This window comes from Leptinotarsa decemlineata, unplaced genomic scaffold, assembly GCF_025532065.1.
Source record: "Leptinotarsa decemlineata unplaced genomic scaffold, Ldec_3_MD MMD2_tig00000035_RagTag_RagTag, whole genome shotgun sequence".
In the NCBI taxonomy this organism is placed as follows: domain Eukaryota; kingdom Metazoa; phylum Arthropoda; class Insecta; order Coleoptera; family Chrysomelidae; genus Leptinotarsa; species Leptinotarsa decemlineata.
In genome coordinates, this window is record NW_027412540.1 from 20,916,383 (window position 1) to 20,943,592 (window position 27,210).

The window sequence follows — 27,210 nt, forward strand, 5'->3', positions numbered from 1 at the left end:
GATGGGATAATCTGGACTGTTTGTAACTATAAACCAATTTTCGAAATAACTAACACGATAATCGAGTGTAGTATTTGATGGATATAAATCGATCGATTATTATTCTTGAAAACCAGTACTTATACGTTGCTTGAGTAAGTGATTAATCGCAATAGATCACTGGTTTGATCTTCAGTCGAGACATTCAATTAATGGTTGCCTATAAATCTCATCATTTAGAAGTGAAAGCAATACGAGATTTAAATGAATTGGTTTATTGTTATTATTTTCGATTTATGTTTTCATGATAGTTCAGTTGTAATCTTTATAAATATGTTCTATCGATTGTGGCATTAATAATAACTGTTGGATCATCATACCTCGAAATGTCAGACACACCTCTTGTGTGGTATTGTTTTCATGTTGCAAAAATATGCTATAACGGGTTGTTGATTCTAACTTTGACTTTAGTGCGTTCAGAGGTATCACAGCTGAAAATGCGTTTTGAATTCTCTCGATTGATAAGCATTGGCAAGAAACAATATCAATATGAACTTCACGTATATCAAGTTGACGAGACACTTTTCGAAATTTGCAAAACGAATGATTTAATAATTTGCCGCTATTTATTGGCTGATTAGTTGCGGAGAAAAATATTTTTTCGCCCCTTGTATTTAAAAAGTACATGTTGTCTCGCTAACTTCATATCAAGTTAGCGATACGACTTTTTTATTATTAAGTTTTTCAAAACTTTGACTAGACCATTGGTTTAGTATATTTATTCGCTGATTAGTTGCCGGCTTTAAATGGACTTGAATGGAAATAATACATTTCAATTAAATTTCACTGGAATTTCAAACAAAAATGTGATAATTGTATAATCATAGTTTCATAATTCTTTATCCAGTTTACAGTAAGCATAAACTCTTTGAACTGAGTTGTGGATTTACTTTATCAAACAATTATTATTCTTATTTTTTAAGAAGATATCTATTCTACAAAGTTTTGTTGCAACTCCGCATGTACTACTAGATATACTCCAGCGCCATTGTGACGAAATTGTCCCTCAGGTCTGGATCGAATTTGTCCCTCAGGTCTGGTTCGAATTTGTTTGATTGTTGTTGGACATATTTCTTCATTTCATTTCATTACGCATCCTTATTTTCACTCACGGACTTTATATTCTTCACGTCAAAATGTTTTTATTATATAGCGCTAGCAACTCGATATAAACTGCTCAACAGAACCTGTTAACATCAGTTTAGACTGTTTAGAGGTTTCATTGGCTATAATTGCAATGCTTCTTGCTGAATTGTATTGGTTGAATCTATATATTATTGTTCAAAAACCAGCGAGGAAAACTTTCGATCTGACTGAAAACATTTTGGCGAATCACATGAAAAATATGAATAGGTCGAGAATTAGTTAAAAGTAGTAGGAATGAAGATGTAACATAGAAGAAGTAAGTGTTGATTTAGATTATTTGAAACTGATTATTCTCGCTTTTTCAGAACCAATTGTCATCAAAAACATTTTTGTTGAAAATCTCAAAATAAAATGTTCATCCAGAAATACTGAGACTTGACATCATATGACTACTAACAAAAAACATTGGGGTGTTCACGAACCCCTCCTGAATTCGACTTTGAATTTATTCATAAAGTAACTGATTTGTTTTTGAAGGTTCTGCTACGAAATATTAAATCAGACTGATTTAACATACACAAAAATCATTTATTTTTCTATCATGATCCCAAACATTAACCGATCAATTTTAATAGATCAAGCAATATATTAGAGAGCTGTTTCGGCACTTCGGGGTCATCCATCAATCAAGTGATATTTTCAGTAACTTTTTAACCCCCCTCCGCCCCCTCAGGTGATGCTTGGTGATGTTGTGAACTACCCTTCCTCTAGTCAAAATCACATGTATTTTTTTGATAAAAATATTCAAAATATCTTCGAGTGCACAAAACAAAGAATAAATTCATTATTGTAGAATAGAGTAGATTATTTTATTCGACCATTTTACATATTATAATAGTACTTTTATGGCAAGTGACAAGTGCATTGTCCTTAGGCCACAAAGTATCGAGACTTTCTTCAAAACTAATAAGTGGCTAAGGCAGTATAGGGTATAGGTCATAAGGCAATTTGTCAATAACTTTCATCAGTAAATAAACGTGATTATCTCGCTACATCCCCCCTCACCCATGGTGATATTTCGAGAGTTCATTTGATTTTGTGTGCTGCCTCAAGGTAGATTCTGTATAGAGATGAATTTGTTGGTTTGTTCCGGAATGAGAGTTTGTGGTATCCTAATCTGACCGACAATTAGACTAATGTCAACATTGCAGAAAACTCAAATGCGTGTTCAAAACAAGGAAAAGGAAATATTTTGGTTGAAGTTCCCAAAAATTCAATAATAAATAGTTGATGTCAAGTTAGCGAGACTATGAAAAGTGTCTCGTCAACTTGATATACATATGAACTTCGGTAACTTAACTGTTCTCATTTCAATCCTACACGTGTCTTGAAGGTTAGGGTTATCATATCATATTCAGGGCCGTAGCGAAAAGAAATACCAGGGGGGGAGAAAATCCAAATTTTCCCATCCCCACCAGCAAAATTTCCCAACTTTTGAAAAAATGAAAGCCGGGGATTAGTTACTACTATAATATATTAATTTTCTCACTTAGCTATCCAAAGATTGGCTGAATGCTTATGCCCGTTAGGGTATGCACAAACAAAAATAAATTTTGGTAATTATAAAAATAATAATGGGAATTATTCTACTTTGGACCAAGCTCCTTGACCTTCTACCATATCCACCATGTATAGAAATATTCAATACAAATGAAAGGAAACAACACTTAAATAATGTTGTGCTTATTGTTTTCTACTATTATTTTTTCAATCATCAGGGCCCGAAAATTGCCAACTTTTCGCTGTTTAATCGTCTTGGAAGAGTTGGAAATTTTGTGAAATTGTCACTTCAAAATTTGTGTACTGTTCAACTGATCTCTTACTTGGGAGAAATTTAACTTTTTTGAAGTTTTCAAACAACTCAGAATTTCAAAGTATGGTATCTCCAAGTTATGCATGTTGGGAAATCCCAACCTTGTCCTGGTTGTTTCCCTTTCCTTATTACCTTCATACTTTTCTCTCATTTTTGTTTTTTTACTATTATTTTTTTCTATCTTCACCTCCCAACTTTTTCCCAAGTCGAAAAAGCAGGGGGGGCTCCCCCCATCCCCGCCCATGGCGACGGCCCTGATCATATTTATTTAATACTAGTAACTCCATCTGTGTGTTAGCCTACGAAATTTTCAACCCACCTAATATACTCGTATGAAAATAATATGAGCAAGGTGTGTGAGACCGGCCAAAGCTCCATAGATACACAGAATAAAATAATTTGTCTCTTGTTGAAAGACACACTATCAATAGATTATCTATCAAATTTTGTACACAAAATTGCAATTAAGTTTACATCGGTCAGACGGAACTATTACTATGGTTTAGAGTGAAATAACATAATTGTTATCGTCGGAATATATAACGCTTAAATGTAGAGTGGCCAATCCGTATACTATCATCAACTTGGTCATCGTTTCATTGTCAAACGCGATGAAAAGTTTTAGAACACAAAAATGGTATCCTGATCGCTTCCAATGAGTTTTATCATTCTAACAAACATATTTCAAGACCTGTTTCAAAACTGTACAGAACAGAATTCAATATAAGAACATAGGCCTTCACTTTTGGAGTTACGAATAAAGTGAACAAAATTCTGGCTGGTAGATCGTCTGTAAATGCGGCAGAAATAATCAGTGATATATGTAGACTGTAGAGACGAAGTCTTAATAAAGAATTAGGCTAGACTCGAACAGAATTTGTGAGCCGTGTTTATGAGGTCCAGTCTCCAATCCTTGGCTGATGGATGAACTGTGTTTTCATACAGTATTCATTCCAAAATTCTAATTAAAAAAAGTTTATCAATTGTTATTTATGCAAATGCTATTTCTTCAACCAATACGTTTGATGTGTTTCCCTTGTTATTGAGATGTATTTCCCTCTTTTGCATTTTTACCTTTTCACAATACATTGTAACGATACAAACATATTCACTTGTTGACAAAGTACTATGTAGCATTGTTTACGCCTAAGGTGAGTTATATCATTGTACTACTCATGAATTACGTATGTGAATGCTTCTCTAAAATGCGTGAATTTTATTCATATTATATGCCTTCATTGTAGCTCTGTAATGAAGCGTAGAATATACCCGAGAGATGTTAATAAAGACATATTTTCTTTTCTACTGTCAAATTTGGAATTATTTATACTGTGTTCATATGTGTGGTTTTAAGACCAAGTAATGGCTAATCGAGCGAGTTTGATGTTTTGGGAATTTTGTTACAAGTGGATTTTGTCATCGTGGCAAGTTACAAAATTACTGCAATGCTATATATTATACTAGTCTGTTCAAATAATCTGGTGATTTTTCATTTTTCCCAAAAATATTTATTTATCCATCAATTTCTATATTGTCCCCTTCAAAGTAGTCCCCTTCAGATATAATACATTTGTGCCATCCCTCTTTCCGCTTCATCGGTTTTAGCGGGAGCTGACCGTTTGGCGGGAGCTGGTCGTGTTGATATAATCAAGCAGAATCCATATGTTACGTATCTCTACGCTAGCTTGGCTAAATACGTTGTTAGACAACACATATACGTCTTCTTTGAATTTTCTCCTAAACCAGTGTTCCTCCTTGTGGATGATTTCATCTTGAGACCACTTCATGTTATGTTGATGAGTCCATACATGCTGTGCTATTCCTGATTTGTAGGTGTCTCCTCGCTATGTGTGTTTGTTGTGCTAGGCAAAGCCTCTTAGTTCCACCGAAGTATGGTAAATGCAATTCTTGGAATCGCAGTCTGCGTTTGGTGACCTGGTTTTCGTGTTCCTAGATCTGAAGCAGGTTCTGATGTTATACTTGGACCCAATTTTTCTCATCCTTTCTGACAATCCCCTGATGTAGAGAAGTACAAGTACTGGTTGTGGCGGCTTCTCTTCCATGTGAGGCTCTTGCTGTCTTCTAGCCAAAGTCTGTTTCACCATCACTTTGGAGTAACCATTCTGTTGAAGGTCATTTTTGATGATGCCTAGTTCCTTTTTCCAGACCTGCCTTTGTATTACAAAGCTCGAAAGCACGGTCTACTAGAGTCTTGATGATTCCTCTCTTAGTCGATTGATGGTGGTTGCATTCCTGGTTCAGATACTGTCCCGGTATACAGATGTTTCCCATATAGTGTCGGTCTTATTCACCAATACGTCTATGAATAGCAATTCATTGTGGACTTCCTTCTCCATTGTGAAAGTGATGGAAGGACTCACGTTGTTGATGTGCTTCAGGAAGGTGTCTAGTTCTGCATTCCCATGGTTCCATATTATGAAGGTGTCGTCCACGTATCTCAACCAGACTCGGAGTTTCTGCTGGACTTCTTCAATGGCCAGAGTTTCAAATCACTCCATATACAGGGCTATTCAAATTCGTTTCTGTACATGGGGGTCTCGTAAACGATAAGAGATAGAGTGTCGGTGGCAAAGTTGTGTATTTTAGAGACCTAATCAATGATGTAAAGAAATCGAATATAGCTCTTTTGGTTCTGGAGATATACAGAAAAAACCAAAATATCCCAAATTATTTTTTACCTATATCTTCTTTATTCGCAGACATATTGAAAATCTGTCCACATTTTGCTATTGACACTTGATGTGGGCTCTCAGTATGGGTGTCATCTGACTTGGGACACCCCCATCTTTGAATTGCTAAATACGGACCATATCTACATCATAAATATATTTTATGTGTTTTAATAAGCAGAAAAAGAAAAGATGGCAATAATAACATTCGAAACGAACACTATAATTGTAATGAAAATTGAAATGAAGTAATTTATATAGTCCTCCATTTCGAGACATTTTTAAACTCGGTTTTTCATATTATTTATTGCCCTCAATACACTTATTTGCTGCATTGTTGCGAAATCATTCAAAATCCTCAATCTCGAGTCTTCCACATTTTATATCTCTCTGCCAGCGTAAATCCTATTTTTCAATGTCCCCCATAGAAAATAGTCCATAATAGTAAGATCTAGTGATCTTGCAGACCATCTTATTGTCCCATTATTTGTCTCGAAATAGAAGGACTCCAATTCGAATATTTATTGCACAATTAATTTTTTTTTTCATTTAAATTTTCATTATAATTATAGTGTTCGTTTCGGATGTTATTATTGCTACCATTTTGTTTCTGCTCATCAAAACACATATAATGTATTTTTGTTGTAGATATGTTTCAGATGATCATAAAAGGTTTTCTTATTCGAAGTTCATTGTAGAAAACGCTCAGAGCAATGGAAAAAATATTAATAGATACCTAAAAATTAAAAAAGCTCTCGAAAAACTCTACGGTACATAGGGAGACGTGAAAGTTGCTATTGTGTTTTTATTCAACTCAGTCAACCAATTTGTGGAGCCGTAATTTAAAAGGGAATAATTGACACAATTATGATGAAATATTACCAAAAAATCCGGAAATATAAAATTAATTTAATTTCTCAGTATGAAGTGAACGTCTACGATTCAAAAACTACAACAAAAAATACAGGTCCGTATGTAAAAAATCAAAGATGGGGGTGGCTCAAGTTAGATGACACCCTGTATAAAAGATTCATGGATATATTCTGAGAGCCTATATCAAGTGCCAATAGCAAAATGTGGACAGATTTTCAATGTGTGCGAATGAAGAAGATATAGGCAAAAAAAATAATTTGGGATTTCTTGGTTTTTCCTGTATATCTCCAGAATCAAAAGAGCTATATTCGATTTCTTTACATCATTGAGTAGGTCTCTAAAATACGCAACTTTGCCATATTTTAACCGACACTCTATCTCTTATCGTTTACGAGATCCCCATGTACTGAAACGAATTTGTGGCGATCCCATTGGCAGTCCCTCATCTTTCGATACCAGATTGTCAAGAATCACCAGAGTCTAAAGTAAGCCCCCAGCGGGAAAAAAACAACCTGTATCAAAACTGTAAAATAAATTATATCAGACTGATTATTGTGTTGAGAAGAGATACATACCCCAAAAAAATGGTTATTTCGAGAATAATTGGAAACATTCACCACTCCATAAAATTCCTACGCAGAAGCGTCTGCAAAATACCTGCTGAAAGTACTATTTTCTTTGCTAATACCACGACGGACATTTAATTATTTCCGACAGATGTATGTGTGTAAGTTTCCTCGCAAAAAAAATATTGCTGATGCTTTTCGTTCGTCCAGTAGATGAAATCACTGAAATCATTTCCTGGAAGGGTGGGAATTGAAATTATCGCGTACATTTTCAAGTCCTGTACATTTTATTGATATTCACCCGGTTTATTCGATAAGAAAAAACTGAAACTATTTTTCTTGCATTGCAGCAATACGTGAATAATTAAACATTTGTAGATTATAGGAATGCTGTTCATTCGGTGGCTTAAATTTATGTAATTCCGTCTCTGGTTTCCTGTAATTTTTTATGGTCTACCCACTAATGGTTTCCACGCTCTATAGGGGCCAGGTTATTATGAAATCGACTTTTAATTCGCACACAGTATTTTTATTGTCGTCACTTGTTCAGTTGTCTCTAGCGCGGTGTGTGTGTTGAATCGGTGTATCTCATTGTTTAAGAATGTAGTTATTACCTTTGCTACTGTAAAGTGAATTGTGAAAATATCTCTAAAGGATACATCATCGATCGATTTGGAGTAAACGGAGTAATGGCTACGGCAATGGAGTTGTGGTAAGTCGATATTGTATTTTTTATTGATGTCAGCAGTTGTCGTTCCGAAACAATAGAAGATAACGTGAACTAGGCAGACATACGTTCATGTCGGTATCAGGTGATATTGGTCATTCTGTTTTGACGTGTCTGGTCTAACTAGTCTGCAGGTGGACAATATGTGAGGAATGATAATTTATGATGTTTGTGTTGACTGTTTATTAGTGATTCATTAGTGTGTCGAATTTCTCCAGAATTTTCAGTGTAGATGGAAATTTCTCGGATTATTTCGGATGGTATTGTTTTCATAAAATGTATGCATATCTGGGAAAAATAGGTCTTTATTCCTCAAACTATCTATTGATCGTGAACAATTTGTTTATGAATCGCTCAGGGATGTGAAAACATTGATAGTGAATTGAAAGGGTACCTATATTTTTTGGCGAGATTAATTTTTGGGACAGAAAGGTTCTAGCTTTCTACTTCTCCATCTTGAAACAGAAATAAGGGAATCGTCCAGAGAAAGGAAGGAAGCAATCAATTTAAAAAAATTAACTGTATACAAAGATGTGTAGATCATGCAAAGAAGCAGGTTTAGGTTAGGTCCAAAGTGAGTGGGTCTGTTCGACCCTCCACCGCAACCCGCAAGGGTTAATTGTGGCTCAAACTCATTCACACTCTACCAAATAAACCCAGCTTCTTGAAGAAGCCGATTAGTTTGTATGGTGAGTGGTCTTTCAGGTCAGGTGGTAAGAGTACGGCCCTGCCGAACTCTAAAAACCTGATTCGGTCCCCAGCGGGGCAGGTATAAAGTATATATTCTGATGCTTCATCTTCAATGAGGTAGTCGGATAGTCAAGGTGCAAGATTCCCACCTTGATACTCACAACAACCTTTCCATAGGAGGGTTTTTGCACGTCAGCTACACCTGACTATGCCTTAGATTCAACCGTGCAGGGCTTTTTCGCCTCTAGTTTTGGTGAATCATTACTTGAGCGCAAACTTTTGCTAACCTGCTCATGGGGGGTTTGTTCCTGCACCTGAGACAGATTCTGCGTACGCCGCTCAAGAATTTGGTGCAAGGCCGTTTCATAAGGTACCCCGCTCTTGAGGAGACGACTCAGTCGTTTTCTGGCTGCAACACCAAACCTTTTTTTAGGTTTAGTTATTGGATCAAAAGTTGGAGAGTTGAGAAACTCTCGCTCCTGATCTAAATTTCTAGGGAGGTCAGTTGGAGTCGTAAGCTCGACATCCATCTCCTCTGTAGACTCAGCGTCCGAAAGAATTTTTAAGTTTACTCTGTCCATAGAAGTTCCACGAGTAGCTAGGGAAAGGTCAATCACAGCAGAGCCCCGCATTACCGTGACAAGGCGATGCTACGACGAGAGGGCGCCCGGTATCTCGAAGGTTCCATAGAGACAGCTGATAGGCTCAGTGTCATTCACTGTGTCACATAGTAACTTTCAGACACAAATTCGAAGAAAAAGCCCTCTCGAAACAGCTATTTTCATATAAACATTGAATTACACGAAAGAAAGTTACTTTCGAAAGAATTACTATTAAATGACGCTGAATTATACGAAAAATACTTGTTTCTATTCCGTTAGTATTCCAAACATTCGTATAATGGAATCGAATCAGATATCTTTCACAGGATTTCTACACAATAAAATCAATGAAAGAATTGAAATTTCACTTACATGGAACTCTGTCATTCTCAATGATGGAGAAATAGAAAACCAAAACATTTCCCAAAATTTTTTCAAATATTTCTGAATCTGAATCTGAAATTACAGCTTCAATTTTTTTAAACAGCTAACTTTAAGTGCTGAAAAAAATATACTGTTCATCAGTAACTTATCGTATTTATTAATTTCGCTCATTAGGATAACTCTATATACTGTGAGTACTTATCTTGTACTCACTTTTTGAAAACTTAAATCTGTCTCATATCAGAATTTAAACAAAAACCTATAAGTACTTATGAATGCGTGTCACTTAAAACCTATTCATTTCTGTTTCTGCGTACTGGTAAGTCCTAGAAAGCTAAAATTTGGTATATAGGGGCGGGCTTCTTACGTCTCAAATGTGCACTAATAAAGGATTTTCAAATATTCCAACTGGGGCGCCCCTCGTGTGGGTGAATGGGGTGCCTTTATATATGAAAATTACCTTTTTATCGCTGTTTCTCCGATATATTTTCGGAAGCTGAAATTTTGTATGTAGGTTCGTTTTTATGATGTAGGTGTGCAATAAGAAGGGATTTTCAATTATTTACGACTTTTTGACTCGTCGTATCTCAGAAACGGTGGCTCAAAGAAAAAAAGTATTGATACATTTTTCGTAGAGAATTTTATGATCTACAATTTTTATCCGAGGTAATTTTATGATAAAACTTACCATTTTCCTGAAAATCGCGAAAAACCAATTTTTTTCGAGATTTTTGACCTTTGATCTCGAATAATTTTTTTTCCAGCATCGCAATCATTCGGAATTTCAAAATCTTATGTTTAACTATGTTTTGAACAATTACACGCATTTGCAGCTTGTTGTAAATTTATGTACCTTCACTCTTATTTTTTATTCTAATTTGACCGGACTACATGTCTCCCTCAGTTCGAGAACAGTGCTGATCCACGAATTTATTTTTCTGATATAATGAATTTCAGGAATCATTATTCTGTTCAAACTATTTCACTTTGAATGACCATGAAATGAAACTTTTTGTATAAAGTCCAATCATTGAAAGTAAAATAACACGAAACTAGACTAAAATTTGGATTTAATTTTTTCTTACACTCTTCTTCAGAGTTGACCCTGTAGATTGACTAATTCTAAGCAACTTTTGTTTGGAAAGTCCACATTTTTCGACTAATTCTTTTTTCTTCACCACTTTTTCAGGCAGTTTTTCGACAAAAACTCAAAAAGTAAGTATTTTATCGAAAAAATCATTCATAGTAAAAATGTAGCTTATTATAGAAAATATTTGTGGGTTTATGGTGTCTGTCGACGCAATACAAACGAATTAATATATAATTGAAGATTGGTTATCATTCTTCAAAAGCTAAAATTGTAAGTTTCAACGTGTAGTAAATATAAACTATGCAATTCTCTGGAGAAACTTGTTGAATCCTGAAAAAAACCTTGATAAAAAACTTTTAATTTCTGTACTCGTGATGCACTGTTTGGACTCTTTGGTGTAGTAATTAATATTACTGGAGTTTTTTCCTAACACCAAACCTTTATTTCGACACCTCGACACGTGTTTCGATCACCAAGTGATCATCTTCAAGAGAAAGATTAAAGTAAAGATTGAACAGTTTAGTTTAATCTTCCTCTTGAAGATGATCGTTTGGTGATCGAAACACGTGTGGAGATGTTGAAATAACGGTTTGGTGTTGGGATAAAATTCCAGTAATATTCTTTAATTTCTGCTTTTTACTAAAATCCCTTGCATTAAAGCAAGTGTTGACGAAAATAGTGTCGGTCCCTATTTTTTGCGGCAACCAAAAAAATATGAAAATCACTCCACCTCCTAATCACTACCCAAATTTGGAAATAATCGTTATCATTTGAAATGAAAAGAACGTTTTTATAACTTCGAAACTTTCTTTCTTGGCATTTGACGAATAGGAAGGAATTGTTGTGTTTTGGGTTAGAATTAAATAATCCTTAAATGCTGCCTATTTATTACTGTAGAAAACATAATCGGTCTCCCACACATTCGGGCCCAGAAGCCTGTTTTACCTGAAGGAGTGCAGGAGCGTACTCTCTAATGCTATTAGTTTATTTGTATTTGGTCTACAGACACTATAGTTATACTAATCGTGCTTTTTGGTTTTTTATCAGCTACATTTTACTAAGGAAAATAGCTTTTTATGAAATGCTCATTTTTTGTTATTCGCGAAAAACTGTCTGAAAAATTGACTCTTTAACTTATTTTCAGTGAAGCATTTTCCACTCTGAGAAGGGGGTAAAAAGGCAAATAAGTGATTTCACTGCTTGGAGTAGAAAACTCGAATTATGGTTCTGTATTTTTCTACACAGTTGAAGACATCGCTAAATATGAATGACATCCTTCTTGTTCTACCACCAGAAGAGTAGAATGTGGAAGAGTTTCCCAACTGACCAGTCAATCGTAAAGTTTCAAAACATATCATTCGGCAAACATATGATTCTTTTTTGTAGAATTTTGTAGTCCGATTAAAAAATAAGAGCTGCCTAAAGAAAAAGTCATTTCTCTCGCTGGTTTCTGAAAAGTTAGAACGCCACATAGAATAGAAATTGTTCTATCAATGTACAGTTTTATCGAATTTATTCCTTTTTTCAATTTTCAAAAGTAAGTACTGTATATAGTAATCTTACAAAGCGTTTCGGTAAATTGGTAAGAAGGTCATTCAATATCGTGAGTGTATTTTCAAGGAATGACTTTCTATGGGTGAGTAACCTTATTAGCGGATACTGTTTCGGAAATAGAGATATTATCAATATAATTTTCATAATTTTTATGATAGTGAACGGGTAACAAATATTATGAAACATTTTAAAAGCTGAATATAGAATGAATAAAAGAACTTTTTTTTTTCTACTGCTTACCTACAGTATCTGCTTAGTGCAACAACTAACTGTGTTTGAATCAAAGATACATATTCATATCTCACAGTTTTCATGGATATTTGTTTGTTTTCAACTTTTCTGCTTGTATTGTAAACAACTAGGTACACCACCAAAGGTTATAATTTGTTAGTTGTTTTTTTTCAACGAGCCCCCAATTCGTGGATACCAAAGGGCCTCAACATGTCTTCAGACGGCACTGTCATTGATGGAAGTTATGTTATAAATTAACAAAGGGGTCCATCAAGTTTGCAACGACTGGAAATTTTTCATTGGTTGCATTACCCATATTTGGAACACAAAATGTTATTTGGAAAACTTGTTCGAAATGCAAAGTTTCATTGGTTTAATAAAATTTTTAATATTTTTTGTGAAAATTGGAAATACCGTATGATTTTAGTATTCTTATTTATTTTCATAATAGCCTCAATTGAAACATTCAATCGTAATGGACTCATATTTTTTAGAATGTGTCATGTTGCAATTGTATTTGTTAGAATACAAGAATTTCCCAATTATTTTGTCGATACGAAATATCTACGTGAACATAAAATAATAATTAAAGAATAAGATTTCTTTTTGATTTTTTTTTGAGAATACTATAAAATATACTGAAATTGAATAAATCAAAACAGATGGTACATATCAATAAAAATAGTAAGAAATTTTTTTCGAAAACAAAGTTCAAGTTACATTTTCTGAAAAGAAGATAATAAAATTAAAACTAAATCAAACCATTCCATTCATTACATTTCATAATTTATATGATATAAAACTTTGTCGCGAAATTCACCTATTCTCTTTCAAAATCAAGTTACATATAATATTGTTCTATACACAGGGAAATCTCATTGACAAGTTTTAATATCATATACTGCTATCGCACATCCTTTTGGATATAATTAATTTGATTGAAAACATTATAGAAAGTAACAAAATTCTAAATAGAAATTGTGTGGATTAGATATGCCATGTACCCAGAACATAAATTCAAAATAGAATTAGCTGAAAACCCAAATTGTTTCTGTGGAAAAAATGGTACATTGAAGCATTTAATCCTAGAATGTGTTGAAAATAAAGAACATACCTGCTGATAACCTATACAAAGAACTGAAAAGTTAAAATATGACGTACACAATAAGATTGGAAGAGCTTCTAGTCAATGGAAACAAAATTATTTTCAAGTATATCAAAAAAGTATAGTAAAACTGTCATTTTGCTTTTCAGTGAGTTTATATACATTGTAGAATAAAACTAACAGGACTACCAGCTAGCTTATAAGTCGCGTTCTGTCACGTTCAAAACGGATGTAAATCTGTTTGTATAGTGTAATATACAGGTAGGAAAAAAATAAGGAAAAAATTAAAAAAGAAAACAAAAAATTATGAAAAATAAAAAATAGGAAAAAAGATAGAAAAAAGAGAAGAAAAAATGTATGTATGTGAAAAAAGGAAAAGAGGAAGAAAATTAGAAAAAAAGAAAAATACAGAAAAAGAAAAGTAGAGAAAAAGAAAAATAGAGAAAAAGAGAAACAATTTATTGAGACTAACCAAATACTAACCTTTACAAGTAAGGAAGAGTGCCCTATGCATCTTGAATAGATAGAAATATTCTAGAAATTTTACATGTTTCATGTGTTCTTGTGGAAATTGTACCATGGTTTCACAGTATACTTCCACTGAACTGAAAAGTGGAAATATTACGTATCCAATAGGATTGGAAGAACTTCTAGTCAACAGAAACAATACACATTTTTTTATTTTGTTTTTTAATATAACTGAAAGGAAAATTCAGAAATATTTCATTTTTCAGTGAGTTTGTATACATTATAGAATAAAACTAACAAGACTAACAGCTAGCTTATAAGTCGCATCCGGTCACGTTCCAAATGAATGTAATACGGTTTATATAGTGTAATGTACAGATACGAAAAAAAAATGAAAAAATAATTACTAAAAGAAAAAATTATAAAAAAAAAGAAAAAATAATTAATGAGAGAAAAAATGATAAAAAAGAAAAACATGTATATATGTAAATTCTTGGATAATTAATTTAGTAAATAAGAAAATATAAAAAAAGGAAAAGTTAAAAAAACTGTAAGAGAGAAAGAAAAAAAGAAAGAAAACATTAACGAAATACTAACCTTGAGAAATAGGGAAGAGCGACTATTTGAATTCATCACTCACACAAACACACACATACACCTAAAGTGTTAAGTGTAATAAATTGATTTAAAGTTTATTATCTTCTTTTTGAAGCACGTAAATGAAAACTTGTTCTCAAACATGATTGTTCACTAGTATTTTACCGAAGTATTCCTAATTTTGCCAAGTTATATTTTTTTCCCTTGAGTCCTTTCATTTGATATATCATGGTCACATTGGATACGTTTGATACCTATATCATGAGTGCATGAAAAATTACTTGTCCACCATAGTGGGGGTCGCCATGTTGGATATATTGAATGATGACATTGCAAGTGGTTACTTGCAATGTTTGTATTTAATTATAAAATTCTCTTGAGGTAGTTCGCAATACCCTGGTAGAAGTGCAATGAAGTCTTTTGGAAGCTCGAAACTTTTCAGTAATGGAAAATTTGTATACGTCTGATTTTAATTGACTGACGTAAGAATAAACAATAGGTGTAGGGTCTGGGAAACGGAGAGTCATCGTGGATTGGTAAATCATATACCTGCTGACCACCAAATTTCCTATGTAGTCATTTTAGTGTATTTTTCAAAGTAAATTCACTTGAATGAATAATATAGTTCTCGACCTGCCATATTTGCTGACTTGTGTTCGGTAGATTCACCTGGTTTCTCCGACCACGAGGCGGTTCATACCACAATATTGATTGACTCAGTTATGAAAACTAGGAAATTCAAGTATGGACGACTCTTCAACTCTCGGAATTATGATAGATTCTACCACGGATGTCTTCATGCTGATTGGAATTTTATATTAGAAGTGCAAAATGAACCCCTTTCTGTTTTATATTCCCAAATAAAAAAACATTTTTGATGAATCTTAAGAATTAAACTGAAAAAAAAGAAACACTGGATTACAAAGGGCATACAGGTTTTCGCGAGAAGTATGAGATCACTTAATTATGTAAAAAAATTCACGGATAGTATATATTTTCATACCTATGTTAAAAAATATAGAACTACTTATAGAAAAGTAATTGAATGCTCAAAAAAGATCTACTATCAAAGCAGAATTTTGCAAGCAAGCAATAAATCAAAAGAGATGAGGTCCATGATTAATGATTTTAGAGGAAAACAAAGGAAAGATCAAGTTGATATACCAATAAACGTAAAAATACAACTATTACTATTGCTCTGTAGCAGAAAAATTAACAAAAAACATACCAACTTCTCTCAATCCGCTGACTCATTTAGAGAACATATGGATCGCTGATAACTTTATTTTACACCCTACTGATGCAAATGAGCTTAAAGAAATAATTCAATCTTTTAAAAATAAAAAGGCCGCGGGAATAGACGAAATTTCAATTATCATTTTTGCTAACCTTCCTGATACCACATTAAATGCTCTAGCGTTCGTAATAAACTCATCCTTCAAGACCGGAACATTCCCTTCCTGCCTAAAAAACTCAATAGTTATCCCATTGCACATCTCAGTGATCCTTTAAACTTCTGTCCTATATGTCTCATTCCCACTCTAGGCAAGCTAATAGAGAAACTGGTTAAATTAAGATTGACAATTTTTTTAAATAATAATAGTGTCATAAACTACAACCAGTTCGGCTTTCAATCAAAAAAGAACACCCATGATGCTATCTTCTCTTTGTTATATGACGTTTATGGAAATATTAATGAAAAAGAGTCAGCAGCAGCAGTTTTTGTGATTTTTCTAAAGTCTTTGACTGTGTAGATCATGGAATACTGCTGAAAAAACTATATCACTATGACATCCGTGGAATTACTCACAAGTGGTTCGAAAATTTTCTCACAGGAAGAAGTCAGATTGTGAAAACTTCATCATCCTCATCAGAAATAAAAAATGGTGCACCACAAGGTTCAATACTGGGACCGATACTTTTCTTGCTATACATAAACGATTCAGCATCTATCGTTATGAATATTACTGGAGTTTTTTCCAACACCAAATCGTTATTTTTAATCTATAGTTATAAAGGGAAAATTCACCCTATTTGCTGATGACACCACACTATTGTGGCGTAATAAAACTTCATGTAATCTACACGAGAATATAAGTGCAGATATAAAAAAGAATAAAAAAAGTGGTGCGACTCTAATCTGCTGTCTTTCAATGTTTCCAAAACAAATTAAATATCATTCCGCTGCTTTATTGACAGCATTACTTTACCAACACAGGACGCGGACAGGATAATTGAAAACAGACCTAGTACTGAATTTTTGGGAGTGATAATTGACAATAAACTCAAATTCACCAATCACATTGTAACCCTCAATAGAAAGCTAGCTTCAGGGTGTTTTGCAGTGAGAATAACATATAAGGAAGGATCTTGGTTTGTATGCCGCTAAATCGGCTTATTTCTCACTTGTTGAGTCACATTTGAGGTATGGAATTCCTTTCTGGGGAGTATGTTGCAAAACTCAAATGCAGAAGGTGTTCATCATTCAGAAAAGGGCTATAAGATTCATGTGTAGTGCCAAAAGTCGAGACTCTTGCAAACCCCTATTTGAATTACATAAAATCTTGACAGTTTTTGGAATCTTCATTTTAGAAACGTTATGTTTGATTAACAAACATAAATTGATATTTAGCGGTTACTTCAATTATTATGCCCTTCGTCAATCTAACGACCTAAGATTACCCATACCAGCATCTACTCTAGTCAAAGACTATATATTATAATGATCTCAAGATGTTCAATCATTTGCCTGACCAAAGACCTATTGTTCTTTGGGCAATAAAGCATATTATTATTATTATTATTATTAATAAGTCAATAGTGTAGGTAGTTGGGAGAGATAAGTGTTTAGATATTTTATTTCGAAATATGTTTAGAGATAAATTCGCTGACTCACTGGTATATTTAGATTCTTATTTCAAATGTCCAGACACCAAACTGATGTATTGCGATTTTTGTTTTTCGTTTGAATATAGGTATCTATCTCTGCAGCTAACTGTCAATGACTGAACATTTGCAGTTTTATGCCTGGTTGTTAAAGCACAGAACGATACGATGACTCCCGCGCTGTCAATAATAGAAAAACAAACGCATAGAATGAGATTATAGAAAACAATCCAAATTTGGTCGAGAGCAACTTTTCAAGTGTGCGAATTATACAGATGAACCTTTACAAATAGCAGTTGAACTACCATTCCTCGTACGTATATCTGAACTCGTTTATGTGATAAAATTGCAATGACCTTACCACTGTTTATGTTCCGCGGTTCAATATAATCTTGACTTTGCAATAATAAATAATATCCTCGATATTGGCTATTGACCATCAAATTTTATTAGTTTCGGCCGAGTTTGATTACAAGCTACGGAATAGCATAATTGAATATCACTGTATCTGTATTTGATTGGTTATTGCAGGTACAGTTTTAGTGGCCGTTATTACATTACATGAAACGGCAAGTGAGTGGATATTTTTGCATCTCCGCCAGCAATAATGACCGAAACATTTGTTGACTGCAGAATTTACTAGTAGAGTTTATTGCATCGTGTCCCGACTTGAACGAACTCTGTTGGATATTTAGATATAAGTCACGTGCAAAGATAATAAAGAGGTTAATAGTGTCAGTGATCGATTGCGTGTAAATATTTATACCTTCGTTAAATTTTGTGAACGAATGAAGGTTCCCTGTTGAGAATTGATGAACTTTATCCGAAACAAGCGCTTTTTCCAATCACCAGAAATGAAATACTCTTCTCGACGCCTTTCGGGTGATCGGGAAAAGTGTTTGTTTACGTTATATTAATGAATTTCACTTCGAAATGTTTATGACTTATTTCGAGATATCCTTCGTCACTATCTTCATGAAGAATCTAGATTAAACCAGAGGCAGAAGTGACTTGTAGTTGGCTGAGTGTCAGAATGCATCGTTTGAACTCGGCTGTTCTGTATCTGTAGAGTAGACACTTAGACCACATATGACCCATTGTACATCCTCCCGAAAAGTTGTCCTCCTAGGTCATCGGCTATCTTGTTCTTTTCAGAAAGATGGACAGGTCACTGGGAAAAATCTCCTTTATATCGGCAGGTGTAGGCCAAGACTCGCCGAACACACTCTCTTATTAACGATAACTCCGGACACTCGCATAGGACATGCCTGACAGTTTCATCTTCCTGTTCACACATCCTGCATAGATGTGTTTCAGCTAGCCCCATATTATGGAGGTGTTTCCTTAGTTGACAGTGGCCAGTCAGAAATCCTACTGTTAAGAAATTGATGGATGTAGCCGTTACTACGTGGTAGGAGATCATAATGAAAAGAGAAATGAAAATTTCTATGTTTTTTACCACTTTTAATTGTAACTAACGTTACTGCAGTTTCGTCCTATATGGACATTTTCAAACTAATACAATAAAGGATTTTCCTACAGTCTATGTATCTTGTTTTAAAAAATATATTGTGTATAAGCGTGTATGTAAGTTTATGTTTGTAAGTATATATTTGTAAATGCTTGTTTGATGACCTGCTCAAGGGGAATTTGTTCCTCTCATAATACAGATTCTGCTTCTGCTACTCAATAATTTGGGTAAGGCAGATTTATGACATAGCTTGCCCTCGAGGAGGCCCTAACTCACTTCATGGCCACACCACTCGGTGTACTAGGTTTGTTAAGGATCAAGAGCTGGAGAACAGATAAGCTCTTGCACTTGATTTGATGATACAAGGAGGACCGTTGGGGTAGTTTAGTTAATGTCTATCTCTTTTGTAGACTTAGGAAGGGATATATACTTTGGTTATTTCACGGTCCACGAGTAGGTAGGAAAAGGAGGTCCATCATGTCTGAGACTCGCATGACCATGACGAGTCTTTCTACGATGCCCGGCATTTTGTAGGTTTCGTCAGTAACACTTGGTGGACTTAGAGGATTCTTATCTACACGGGTGTCACCTCACCCGGCAGAAGTATTTGAACGCCACACCACCGCAGGGAGGATCACCTTCAGTACGTGAATAGGCGTAAATATTACTACCATTCTAACGACTATCAAATTATTAATTACTAAAGACCCCAAAACCCCAAGGTTTTGGTCGTGTACCTTCGAAAATCAGATCTGCTTTTGATCTCACGATCGGAAGGTCGTGTGTTCGATTCCCGCCTCGACCAGATATTTTTCTCGAGAGAATTTATCTGGTTGAAGCTGGAATGATTCTGCAACCGTGTTATGAGTCACACGTTAAAAGGTAAGACCTCGTTAGTCCTTAGCTCGCACAAGTTTCTCAACTTCTGAGAATTGTCGTTCGTATAGAGGCGGCAGCTGATTAACGGAAAAACAGATTTTAAACAGAGAGAGACAGAGAGATTTTATATCGTAAGCAATTCCTGCGAACATAGTTTCTCGTAGAAAATATAATTAACTGCTTTCTAGATAAAAGGTCAGTTATTTGAATATACATGCAGAATTCTATATCTGCTCAATGAAGTTGATTCACCTGGAATGACAAATTACGGAGTATAATAATCCCATCTGCATTCCGTTCCCATCAAATTCAAATACAAGCATTGCAACATACAATGTCCAAGAAAAAAATATTACAATCATTATTAATTCTACACGTTGTGGTAGGACACATTCAACCTTGTAAACTACAATCTTGGCAATTGAAAGATTCCTTGAATGTTTCACATGTGGATGAACTTAAATTTTCATCGTACATCAATGGTTTTGATTTGATTCAATATCACAGAAGTTTCAACTTTTTATTGGCCCCTCATGGTGAGGACTTCACCTTCAAGATTCCAAATTAGGAATGGCGTCAGCTCGCTTAAAACGACAAAAATATGCAACAATAAATGAATCGTCTGCTGTAAATACCTTCAGATAATAAAATACTTGTTATGCTTAATATTGTAAACCCATATATAGAAAGCAATTGTAATTTATATTGCAGCAACATCAGTAAGAGATGATATGCTTTGAAATTGGGTACATGCGTTGAGAAATATCTTATGAAATGTTTGTAATCAGAACGGGTAATTCTATGGATCCAATTTGAATCAGAATTCCGTTACTATGTTACGAGTTCTCGATGAACATAGATAGAAAACGACACCTCTTCTCAGATAACCACGGAAAGATATACCTGACTACAAATATATTATTATCACAGTAATCACCTGAAGATGATTGTGGATACTAACAATCGAAACGTCGTGATATAACTTGGTTTTAAATTTTTTTATTTTTATTTTTAATTTTTTGTTAATAATTTTTAATTTTCAGCTTTTATTAATATTTCAATTTTTATTTTTTTGGTTGTTGTTTGGTTTTATGTTATTTCTTTGTAATTTAAATTTTTTTGTTCAAATAAAATTGTTATTTTCGGTTAATCTTTTTAATATTTTTTCAGGAATTTCAAGTCAATTTATATTATATTAGACAATGGAAGTCCGAACTGATGAAATACAAATATACTAGATTAGTAAGTTTTTGGTAAGAACATTTTCAAAAATTGCTCATCTCACAGTTTGATCTTCCTCTTGAAGATGATCACTTGGTGGTCGAAACACGTGTCGAGGTGTTAATATAACAGTTTGGTGTTGGGACAAACTCCAGTAATATTCATTACTACACCAAAGATTCCAAAACCACAAGTAGGTATCTTTTGAATTTCTACGCGTCCAGACAGTTTACCAGGGTGTAACGTAATCCAGATTCAAGTAATCAAGATACGATTACAACAATGTATACATTTTATTCCGAGTGGCTTATTGCTTAGTACGGTTTCTCATTTAAATTTCGAATAAAGATATAAATACAAAACCCCCCACATAAACAGCCACAGTGTATGAATATAAAGGTTTCTGTAAATGATATCCATGAATTGAAGAAATAATTCGACCTCGAATTCTTTTCTTGAATGATATTGTCTCATTGATTGTCGAAAACAAAAGTATAATTAATTTGAATTGTAGTAAAAGTTGATGAAGCTCTTTCATGTGATTACAGGACAACATGAAAATTTGTGGATTTATAGGTCAGAGTATACTCTACAATATATTGAGAAGTTATCATAAAAGATACCTATTCGTGGAATTTACAAAGAATATGGTATTTTTTTTATTTTTTCCATTTTTCATATTGAATTTAAATTTATAATTTTTCAGTTCCTAAAACTGGACACTAATTTTTTTTTTATAAAATATCCCTGTTGTTAAAAAACTATGTTAACATATGTATTTTAACTTGTCAAATGAATTTCGGGTGAATTTTTAACCAACTGACCGAAAGTAAAGGTTGCGGAGTTGATTGAGACATAGTTTTTTGTTTCTACATGTCATTAACGTACATGATTAAATTTATGAAGTTCGAAACAAATTTCTGAAGAAAAATCTTAAACAGACATTTTGTTCTTTCTCTAAACGAAAAAATCAGATATGTATATTGAAAATATTAGTAGACCAAGTATCGGGCCTTGGGGTACTCCGTAACGTCTTAGTACTTCTCATTGAAGGAAAAACAGAAGGCTTGTATTGAAAAATCTCCAATCTCAAAAACAATACATTTTCACCATCTGTCTCATATACATCTGAAAATTACTCATCATTTCATAAAACTTCATTTTGTAATGTGTGATATAACTTGGCTAGATTCCAAAAACGATTACTACACGTTCAGTTCTACGTAAAACCAACAAAACAAACAAATTATAGAAAAGTTAATTTCGACCTGGCACATTTATGTGTCCCAGTTGACAACGACGAGAGATTCATGAGCACAATAGGTATCTGCTTAACTTTTTGTGAACGTTGTTCAATTTATATATTTGTCATCGAAAGAATAATTTCAGAATATACAGCCTGAACATACATGCGTATACAATCCAAGTATATAATTCATTTATGTAAGGAGCTTTTGCACACGATGTTTTTTTACGTCATTCTATTTAATCAATCAATCACCCAATCAATCAATTTTTACTCAATCCTTCAAGCTTACAAAGCTATTGGACAAGTCACACAAAACTAATGAAATCACAATATAATAAACAACAGGAGAAAATATCTGTTCTGTTAATATCTGTTTTTTCCGTTAACCAGCTGTCGCACCCCTACGAACGACAACCCTCAGAAGTCGAAACTTGTGCGAGCTAAGGATTAACGAGGTCTTACCTTTTAACGTGTGATTCCTAACACGATTCCTAACACACATAAATAAATAAATATTAATGAATATCTTCAACGAATTCTCTGATAATTTAAATCAGAGTTCAAAAACAAGACTTTTTAATTTTTTTAATACGTGATTTTATTTATATTTTTCAAGTTATCATTTGTTGCAGAGTCCCAAGATTTCTGAAAACTTTCGAAAAAGCATTAAACTAGTACTTGGTATACGAAAGTCATATTTTCTGCAGTGCTATAGTTATGAATTGAATAATTTTTAATGAATTCTGTGCTATTTTCATGAATATCGACTAGTAGGTAATTTGAGAATGAATAGTCCATAGAAATGAATTATTTTTGTTGAAATTGTTTAAATAACTCCCTACAAGAAGTGTCAAAACATGAGTACCAAATGTGACTGGATTGTATTTCCTTAATTAGAAAAGTAAAAGTCCATTTATAGCCTAAACGAAGTCAATCCGAACACCTAAATAAAAAAATAATGTACCGGGTCTGATAAATTCACTCATTAATTCACTAGTTAACCATATAAAACCTCCCACATTAAAATAATGATCGCACCTCGTAATTATACCACGCCGCCCATGCTATAAAAAGAAACTGTCGACGTTCGGTAACTATTTAGTTTTTATTCTATTTGAATTGACTTCGTATATACTATGTGCCAAGAATTGATTTGAAAGACATCTCAATTGGTAACAGTTGGCTAGTTTTCTACAGTATTCAGGGACGGATTCAGGGGTGGGCAGGAGGGGCTTTCGCCTCATGGCCCCCACAATAAAAATAAAAAAATCTTCAAATTTTCACGGGTCAGTTACATTTACCATTTTCCTCCCAAAGTTTTTTTTTGCATATTTACTTAAAATACTTGATCAAACGTTATGATATTGTTATCTATATATCAAAAAGCTCTCATTACAACTTTCCATTCACTATCAATTTTTTATTTGATCGAGCATTTCAGTGTCAATACGTTTTTTAATGTGTAATTTGTATCCATGAGTTGAAGAGAAATAAAATAAGTGGAAGAAATCCGAAAATGGTTGACCTTGCAGGTCATCTTTACAACTTCTTCCTTTTTTGAGCTCAACATTTTAAAAATTATTTGACGAGATCACTTGATTGAACATTTTTAAACGATAACATCTCTTGAACGCGTCGATTTTCGACCGCTTTATCTTTTTTGAAAATTTTTAATTTTCTTAGCGGGAACTTGAAAATTCAAATTTTATAAAAAATTTAAACGGGCCCGTCGTGTTTCCTTTTTCTTATATACATGTTAGAGTAATCAGTTTTGAACAACTATTCCTTTTTTACATCAAAAAATTAAGGGCCTCCATTCCTTCGTTGCATCAGGGCCTCCAGACTTCCTAATCCGGTCCTGATAGTATGAATTAAAATAGAAGAGCTGATCTTATTATACATATACCTGAAATAGTCATCTATTTTTACCTGTAATAAAGGAAATTATTTTTTTCATTCGGCCGAAAATGAAAAGCTACAGTTAGATAACAGGCCGTTCTTTGTGAAGTGTGCCGCGAATACCAAACTGGCTTAATTTATTTAGTAAAATTCCACGCTGAACGCAATCGAAGGTACCCTTGCTTGAATGATCATGCTCAATCAATTTCTTTATAATATTTGAGAAAACGATGATATACACTAGTAGGTACTTGAAATATCAGATTGTTTTTACTCTCATGACCTATCGCAATAGCAACTGTGTATATGATGATTTTTACTTGATATTGAAAAGTTATATAACCTGTAAACTATTATATCATCAGTCTCGAATAACAAATTATTCTCTACCAACGCATTGTCAGTAATCTGCGGCATCATTGCTAATGTGTTCCACCTTTAGTTGTGGGCATTTGCATTTTTTTACTACAACTCTGTATGTGAATCGCAACATCCGTTGAATAATTGTATTTCATATGGTATACTTTTTCATACTGGTTTTAGTCAAACTGTGTTCTACATGGAGATAAATCTAATGAAGTCTCTAACCGAGTGAAAATATACGTGGGTTGGAAAATGGTTTATTCCTGCATCCATATGCCGGTATGATTTATGTCACTGTTTTTAATGTATTCAACATTAATAAATCAGGGGAGAAAAACACAAAGTCGTACCTTGGAAAAACCTAATTATTACTCATTTTTCAATTCTGACATGTACAATAGAAAAGTATATCCACTTACAGAAACACAATAAGGAGTCACTTTTCAACAAGATACTATCGGCGAAGCATTGATCTTCTATTTTACGAAAGGATCCGATACATTAGTTTTTTTCAAATAGAGTCATTTTGTAACTCCGTACCCTGAAAGCATTAAATCTGCACCACCATGGCTCATACAGATTCCTATCATAAACACTCTCCTATCCAAGTTTCCCAAACACAATACGAATAGGAACACCATCAAGCAAAATTTCCCACGAATCCTATACCAATACGATCACCCCGAAGGGATATACACAAAACGCATCTCGTAGTATGAACTGCAGTAGTGACTGACCATTTTGCATTAACCTTTACGTTTCCTGTAAGAGTAACAATACTAACTGGTGAATCATTCGCCATCCTTTAGGCTCGCCGCCACGCCAAGTCAAGTACCTCGGACACAGGCTCAATAATTTCGAACTCCTTTAGTGTCTTGCAACTCCTTCAACGTATGTGTATTGAACACCCAATTGGAATACTTATTGAACAACAATTTTGTGAACTCCAAACGCTCAACAAGAAAACCATATCCTACTTTGGATCCCTTCGCATGTGGGGATTGCCGAAAACGAGAGGACTGACTTTTATGCCCGGGAAGTGATCGACAACCCAAACCAGGGAGCATAAATGTATAGCCCTCATGCTGACTCGAAGAAATACTTCAAGAGCATATTGTTGAACAAGTGGAATATTGAACAGCAGAGTGCTTCGTCTAACTGAAGGAAACCCAAAATCGGACCATGGAACTACGGAGCACTGAGAAAAGGAAACAATATATGATTACTCGACTTCGATTAGGACAAACCAAACTCTCCCACGAATACCTGATACCTCTAGCAGATCAACCACATTGCCACATTTGTGAGGTTGCACTGATAGTACAACATATCATAGTGCAGTGTCCAGTGTTACGATTGGAAAAAGGAAACACAGGAAACTCTGAGCTATTTTAGTGCTAGCAAGATTATAAATTACCTAAGTGCTCTGAACTTGTCTCTGCTCTGTGCTCTGTGCTCTGAACAAAGTATGATTTTGTGATTAATGTAGTTACTGCTTAAGAATATATTTTCCGTCGCTAATAATAATAATAATGGGTTGATGCGAAATGCAAATGAAAAAAATAGAAATACATACATCGTAATACGGTTCAAGAGAAAATATCTTGTTAATGCATTCGAAAGGTCAGCAAATATGTTTTATGGATAATGTTTGGTCTGGAATAATTGAGTAAAGAATTATGGATTTTTTTATATGATGGTTTGGTGGATACTTTTTTGAACGAACAGGCTGGAGCACAACTGTAGAGAGATGTGTTTCGCGTCTGATGGTATTGATCAATAATAGGTGGATAGGAAAGCACGATCCTATTCAATACCTTAGCCTGTCTTCTGATTTCAATATGCTTCATTTTTCGTCATTCTGTTCATGATGTTAATCTTCGAAATGTTAACTTATAAACAGTTCCACAGCACCAAGTTTGAAAAATGGTTTTGAATAAAAAACTTTTTGAACTCGGACTTTGAATCAACTCAAACGAACGTATATAAAACCATTATTCATGAATCAAGGCGAAATTCAATACTTAGGAAGTGTGGTGGCAAATGTTTAGTTGGATCAAATTCATTTCTACTTTTGATCTATGCACTTTCTGCCCTTACATTTCATTTTCACCCAAATCATCATGCCACTAAGCACAACATATCACTCTTATAATGAATCATGTTGACTTCTATAGTTTGTTTATACAGACCTGTATGTGAAATATTTATATTTATTTGAATTGAAGGGGTTATATTTTTAGAAGTGATTAATTTTTGGGAAAGTTTTTGGCTTTCTACTACTCCATCTTGATACAAAAAAGGAATGAGGGAATCTTCCAAAGATATTCATCATATGTAGAAAGTAGTAGAAAGCCAAAAACTTTCTTTCCCAAAAATTAATCACACCTAAAAATATAACCCCTTCAATTCAAATAAGATTCCTCTTGGCTGGGATTAAATCAAATAGGTGAATGAATGTCATTACGATGTCATCGATGACATAAGCAGATCAAGCTTATTCCGTGACATTAAAAGTCGTGATTCATGAATGAATTGTGTGTATTTTCTTTAATGTCATCCAATTTGGTACTGATGAGCCTTTGGGGAAATGTCTTAAGGCGAAACATCGGTGTATACCAGTGAGGGTGACAGTGTTCCATGTAAGTGCAATTTATTACCATTCAT

At 33.9% G+C, this 27,210-nt stretch overlaps 1 protein-coding gene across 2 annotated transcripts in view; it reads left to right on the plus strand.

The window, feature by feature from the left end:
* The window catches only part of GEFmeso (Guanine nucleotide exchange factor in mesoderm), a 294,400-nt gene that overhangs the window by 46,860 nt on the left and 220,330 nt on the right, over positions 1–27,210 (plus strand). The window contains exon 1 of one of the 2 annotated variants that reach the window (XM_074172014.1): positions 7,665–7,839. The exons of the other annotated variant lie outside the window; for it this stretch is intronic. The gene's annotated coding sequence lies outside the window, so the exon portion shown is untranslated. Of the gene's footprint in view, positions 1–7,664; positions 7,840–27,210 lie in introns of those variants that run through there. 2 annotated transcript variants of the gene reach the window in all.